Raw genomic sequence first — 6,955 nt, 5'->3', positions numbered from 1 at the left:
GGTCTTCCCACAGCTAACAGATGAGAACTATAGTTTATGGTCTTTTCGGGTGGAGGCGCTTTTGACCTCTAGAGAAGTATGGACCTATGTAACTGATGACCCTCCTGACCCTGTAACAAATGCTTGGTCGAAAGGAGATGCGAAAGCCAGGGCGATAATTAATTTGGCAGTCAGCGACCAGCAAGTAGTCTATATAAGGAATAAGAAAACTGCCAAAGAAATGTGGGACAGTCTTGCAGCAGTGCATGTTAGAAAAGAGTCAGCGTCTGCATTGACGTTTTTCAAGCAGTTGTACCAGACTAAGTTGCAGCCTGGTGGTGATTTGGCAGCACACTTGAGACGTCTGGAGGCAATACGCGGCGAATTAATTCGAAGGGACATGGACATACCTGATATTCAGTATGTTTTTATCATTCTTTGTTCCCTTAATGAGGACTTTGATGGTATAGCTAGCCAGATATCTGCCGTTCCACCAGCGCAATTAACTGTGGAAGGGGTAACAGCAAGATTAATGGGCGAGTTGGATAGAAGGGAGGCTTGTGCCATAAGCACTCCTATTTCCAGAAAGAATGAGGAACGCCATATGCAAACTTGTGGTGATACAACTGCATTTAAAGCTGCCAAGCGTTGTTGGTTCTGCAATAAGCAAGGACATTTTGCAAAGGACTGCAGATCCAAAAGAAAGCAAAGTACTCCTAAGCCTGTTTCTGTTCGTCAGTCACGGTTGTCAGCCCAGCAGTCGACATCGTACCGTAAAGACAGAAACGAGCCGCGAGCTTTTCACACTCAGACTGCAGATCATAAAAGAATTAAAGGTGCCAAGTGGAAATCTTTTATTGTGGACTCAGGAGCATCTCAGCACATTTGCAACGATCGAAGCTTGTTTATTTCTTTCGAAGAGGAAATTGGTAATGTACATTTAGCCAATTCACAAGTCTTGCAGTCACTTGGCAGGGGTACTGTTAAACTTGACTCTTTAAACATTACAATAGCAAACTGCATTTACTGCCCGTCAGTGGACAATTTATGTCAGTGGACAAGTAAGGTGCTTTGCTCGTCAAGGCATAAGTGTGCGTTTCTTAAATTCAATGTGTGAGTTTTTTGAGGGGAACAAACGTCTATTGTATGCCCGGGACTCTGATGGTTTATACAGACTGTATTTTCGCACCTACTCCCAATCGCACCTACTCCCAATTGCAGAGCAGCACAGTCAAGCCAGAGGTTGAGGAATGTAAGGCCTCATTCTGGGTGTGTCCACGAGGCGCACAGAATTCTAGGACACCTGAATTTTGCTGATGTAATTAAGACAAAGAATATTGTTAATGGCCTCAACTTAAAACCATGTAAATTCTTTATGCAATGTCTATCTTGTTGCAAGAATAAGATTAAGGTTGCACGCAAGGGTAGGTGCTCAGATAGGAAAGTAACTGAGCCATTTGAGCGTGTACATTGTGACTTAGTTGGGCCACTCCCACCATCATTAGGAGGTTCAAAGTACTGGCTCACCCTCATAGACCAGTATAGTAGATATTGTTGGACTTATGCAATAGCTGAGAAGTCCCAAGCATTTGAGAAGTACAAAGTTTTTTGCAACTGGGTAAAAACGCACTTTAACAAACCAATTAAGAACCTGTTTTCTGACTGGGGCGGAGAATTTGTTTCTGAGGATTTTGAGAAATTCCTGGAAGCGCAGGGGACTACTCATGAGTTATCTTGCCCCCGAAGTCCCTGGCAAAATGGGCTTGTTGAAGTTGTGCAGCGTGACTTACAGGCAGGGGTTAAAACGTATCTGCACGATGCTAATCTGCCCAAAGACTTTTGGGCTGAAGTGCTTCATGCGTTTTGTTATGTTAGAAATCGCAGTTATCATTCTGGTTTAGATGTCACCCCCTATGAGAAGCTGTTTAAAAAACGCCCTAATCTGAAATACCTACGCATTTGGGGTTCAGATCTAATTATGCATTATCCCGCTAAGCAAAAATTGGGTGAGCGTAGTGTTCAGGGAAAATTAATGGGCTACCAGCAGGGGGCGTACAGAATTTACATACCAGCAACTGGCAAATTTCATATTACCAGAAGCATGATACAAACTGTAAATTGGAATGGGGTTGCTGTTTTCCAAGATACTGACAGTATAGAGAGTACTGAGGAAGAAGAGGAAGCAGCAGCAGCAGCAGCAGGAAATGGTGCTTCTGAATTAATGGAAAAAGACAAAAAGCCTGTTGAATCTGATAATTTATTTGATGATTTAAAGTCACAGGCACCCAAGTGGAGGTTAGATTCTCTTGATTTTTCTGACCGTGAGCTTAGCCTACAGGCATCTCTTCAGCCTGACAATGATGATTTACAACCTGAAACTAGTAGTTCACTTAGTCCCATTAAGTCTGAGGAGTCTGACTCTCCTTCTGGACTGAGACGTTCAGATAGAAAGAGGCAGAAGCCACAACGATTTGCAGATGAACATTTTAATACTGTGTATGCCAATAAGGCAGTTTTTGAGCCAAAAAGCTACAATGATGTTCAGAATTTACCTAAGCACCAAGCTGTAAATTGGTATAAAGCTATGAACTCTGAGATAGCTTCTTTAAAAGAGCATAACACTTGATCTCTTGTACCACAAACCCGAGATATGAGACTTATTGATTCAAAATGGGTTTATAGAGTTAAAATGAACGACAAAAATGAAGTTGTAAGGTACAAAGCAAGATTAGTTGCTAAGGGTTTTCAACAAATTCCAGGCGAAGATTATGATTTGTGTTATTCACCAAGTGTAAAATATGAAACAGTTAAGCTTTTGTTAAAAGATGCATCACAACGTGGACATTCTGTTTATCACCTAGATATAAAAACTGCATATTTGTTTGCAGATTTAAAAGAACAAATTTTTATGCGTGTCCCTGAAGGCATAGACGCCGCTGAAGGTTTGGTATGCAAATTAAATAAATCCCTTTATGGTCTGCACCAAAGTGGAAGGAATTGGCACCAAACTTTAGCAAAAGAATTGCTGGATATTGGTTTTTCACAAGGAAAGGCAGACAACTGTGTGTTTATAAAGGAAAGGGCAAACTCTGTAACAAAGATATGTGTGTATGTAGATGACGTGTTAATTTCTACAAAAACTAAACAGGAATATGAAGAGGTAGTTTCACAGTTACAGAAGAAATTTGATGTGGTGGAATTAGGCATAGCTAAAAATTACTTATCTATGCAAATTGAGAAAGGCAAAAATGGATCTTTTCTGGTTCATCAAACTGCAAAAATTGATGACCTTGTTGAAATGCTACATTTAGAAAATGCAAATGGGAAGGAAACGCCTATGGTGTGTGGTTTCACCTTTACAGGTGAAGATAAGCCATTCCCTAACAAAACTTTGTATCGTTCTGCTATAGGCAAGCTAAATTTCATTCAAAGAATCTCAAGACCAGATATAACTTATGCTTTTCACTTTCTGGCAAAATTTGTGGAAAAGCCCACTACACAATGTTTCTCTGCTCTTAAGAGAGTGGTGATGTACCTTAAACATACCAAACATTATAGGTTGCAGTTTACATCAAGTATTGACAAAGGTTTTGAAATTTTCTGTGATGCATCTCATGCAGTGGAACAAAATAATTGCAGGGGTGTGTCTGGTATGGTGTTTTGTTATAACGGTTGTCCATTTGAATGGAAGTCCCAGACACAAACCATTATTTGTCTCTCCACAACAGAGAGTGAATTATGTGCATGCGTTCAGGCCACTCGTGATGTAGAATGGTATCTGCAAGTATTTGCAGACCTACAGATGCAAGTAACACTACCAGTAAAAGTTTACCTTGATTCCCAGAGCGGACTCACTATCCTGTGTTCAGAGACCAATACGCAGCGCACTAGAGTCTTGAGATTACGTTTGCAGTTTGTAAAGAAACTAATTGCTGATAAAATGATTGTATTTGAATATGTTCCAGGTAACAATCAAATTGCGGACATTTTTACAAAAGCACTTCCAAAGGTTACACATGAAAGACATGTACAAAATATGCTTTATGTTTTCGTTTCACAATGATGAACCGCAGGGGAAATGTTGAATGGTTTCTTTAAATGTAAAGGTTCATCATTGTTCCACTCGATGTGTATGTCTTTAAGGGGCCAGAGCAAGGGCCAGAGCAAAATAACGAGACCCAGCTTTACAGCTGTGAAACATAGCAGGTGCTGCTGAGTTGTACTGATTAAGGTGTGTCAGCATTTGGGTGTAGTATATAAGGAGCAGCACCTAGCTCTCCCATTACCCTGGGGGATGGGTTGGTGGTTGGGTCATGTTTGTTTGTTGATGTATTTAGTGTAAATGGAGTTTTTGTTTTTCTTATTAAAACCTTGTTTAAGTTATTTTTGAGTCCCTTTTTAATGCATGGTCTCCCCAGCAAGCTCTCTGCAGCGCTACCATACTGCAAATAGCCAACATGAACTGCCTATACTAAGATGGCCACCGCTCCCCAGTCATGTGGCACACTCAAAATGGTGGTGGGCAACGCGCCGCCCTAGGGTGCCTGATTCTGCACCGCCATGGCCACGGCTGCAGTGGTTTTTTTAAAATGGGCCCTAGGCGCGACGACGTCGCTACCGTTAACCCTTTCGAAAGGCGAAACAAACGGCCCCTGCATAGTTAAAATTCCAAAGTATATTTGCAAGTACCCCATGCCTCACACAAGATGGCCGCCCGCACTTCACCATGTGGTCACTCCTAAAATGGCGCCGGCCGGCTGCCCTTACTGTAAGCCCTTGTTAAAAATGGCCGCCTGCGCTTCGTCACGTGTGGGAGAAGATGGCCCGGCAGCCCGATCCTCCTAACAAATATGAGCGCTTTTGCCTCCCCATGCGACCCCCCAGCTGCCTCTTACAGTAAGCCTGGCAGCACGGACCCAGAGCGCGGCAACACCGGCAGCTTTAAAGTGATTGTCCCCGCTGCAGTAAATAACGAATGCTGCCACGCAAACAGCGCAGAATGCCACAAAGCGAACCTCCCCGCTAACAGCGCCGGGTATTAATGAGCTGAAGCCGCGAGCAAGAGGAGCAGCCTCACGGGCAACTATAAAACGGCAAACCGCTTCCCTGAAATATTAAGGAAGGTTAGAAAATTAGCTGAGCCGCCCGCTAAACCTATCTCACGCCGAGGGTTACTGCTGCAGATCGCCCCACACAAGATACTTTACCAGCCCCCTGGTTAATCCGGGACGACTTGCAAGTGCAGGACTCCTAGCCTCGTCGATGCAATTAGCCGCACTGAAGCACCAGAACCTCGGTGCATGAAGCCACGCAGAAGCGCTCGACCAGCGCTGTTTCGTCTCCTCCAGATGACCACGAAAGATAAGTAGAAATAATCCACAAAACGAACACAAAAAAATCCCGTAAGCTAACAACCGCGCACGTCCACCAGCTCCCTACTGCCGACACTTCAGCTCAAAGCAGACTGTGATTTCAGCTCTTTTGAGACCTAGGTCCCGTAGTGATTTCAGCTCGTGCAGAGGTCGGCAGAGCGAAGCAGGCAAGCGCGAAGGTCCTACACAAAAAACAGCCAAAATCCCTGTCTGCAACAGTCCCTGAAGACGAAGCAAACCGCAGCAGCTGGAACGGGGAAGAGAGGAAAGTCCCCGGGCGCACCAGCCTTAAGTGTGTTAGGCCACGCCTCCCCGGCCCGCCGATTGGCTGGCCGGGTTGGTGACGCGCCCGAGGATTCCCCTGCTCTCGCGGGGCTGTGCCCACAACCCCACCTCCTCTCCAGCTCGGAAGTGGCTTTGCTGAATTAAATGCCATCTGCTTTTTATGATTGTGTTGAGATGGAAAGAACTGATTTTACCTGTTAACTGCTTTTACGTAATATATTTTCTTTCTTACTGTAGCTCCCCTTTGCCTGTCATGTGCTGTGTTTGCTGACCAGAATGGAGAATGGTGAGATCATAATTAGATTCATGGTACATGTTATGTGATTGCATCACAAGCTTTTTGTCATTTGTCACAAGAGGCAAGTCATCCCCAGCACCCAGTCTTGGGGACCCACTTTACAGATTTACCACCCTCCAAAAGTGTGCTCAGCCCTTTTATTCAAATTGGCTGATTTTGTGCAAGAGAATATGACCTATCTTGTTTCTAGATCTGATATGCTGCTTTACTTGGAATAAAGATCCCCTTGCTGTTTTACCTACAGCTGCCTTGAGTACGGACTCATTGTTAAAACCGTGTTTATGGAAGACAATCATACTCAGCTACGAGTGATTGCCAAAGAAGAAGAATATGTGAAAGGCAGAACATAACTTTTTCAAATAAAGAATAAGTATTGAGTTTTGTTTTCTTCTCCCTAGTGAAACCTTTCCGTGTGAGGAAACTTCTATATTTACACGCCAGGATGGTAAGTCACTTGAGATATGAAAGTTGAGGACTTCCGGAGGCGGTGCAAAACGGCAATGGCGGTCCTCTTTACTCTGTGAAGAGGGGCTCCGCGAAAAAGGGTCGTCCGCTGCGGCAAAGCGGAGACCCACTAAGAAAAACCACAGGCAGAGCGAGCCTGTGGCCGTGGGACTCGGCGGGCGCCAAAAGCCCCCCCAGAAACGAAGAAGGAACCTCGTAAGGGGCTCCGGAACGTGAAAGGGGGAGCGGCGCTGTGAGTTCATCGCTCTTTTCGTGGATGCAAAGCCGCGCTGCTGCTGCCGATGAGCGCTGACCTTTCTTCTTGAAAACACTGAATTTGACAGCTACATACCCGTGAGTAAGGGGTACTAAATTTTGGACTAAATTTGAGGATTTTGACTGAAAACGGGAGGCGAGTAACAGGAAGTCCGTCTTCCGATCCTGCTAACTAGATCAAAGCAAGGGCTCTGAAGAGCGCTGTAGCGTTCAAAAAGGATCGTAAAAGCAGAACAAAGGCGCATTGATAGACTCTGTTTTTAGAAGTCAAAAGGGAAATCTTTGTTAAACCTGTGGATTC

General features: G+C 44.3%; 1 long non-coding RNA gene across 1 annotated transcript in view; it reads left to right on the top strand.

Moving 5' to 3' along the window:
- The first annotated feature begins 5,874 nt into the window (after nt 1-5,874).
- The window catches only part of LOC309333264, a 59,323-nt gene continuing 58,242 nt past the window's right edge, over nt 5,875-6,955 (top strand). Inside the window, exon 1 of the long non-coding RNA XR_014152428.1 lies at nt 5,875-6,383. This is a non-coding gene — a long non-coding RNA (uncharacterized lncRNA). The remainder of the gene's footprint in view (nt 6,384-6,955) is intronic.

The sequence above is a fragment of the Podarcis erhardii genome (genome assembly GCF_964252035.2).
Source record: "Podarcis erhardii genome assembly, chromosome: W".
NCBI lineage: Eukaryota > Metazoa > Chordata > Lepidosauria > Squamata > Lacertidae > Podarcis > Podarcis erhardii.
Note: the sequence above shows the minus strand (reverse complement) of the source record. Positions and strands in the feature narration are given on the sequence as shown.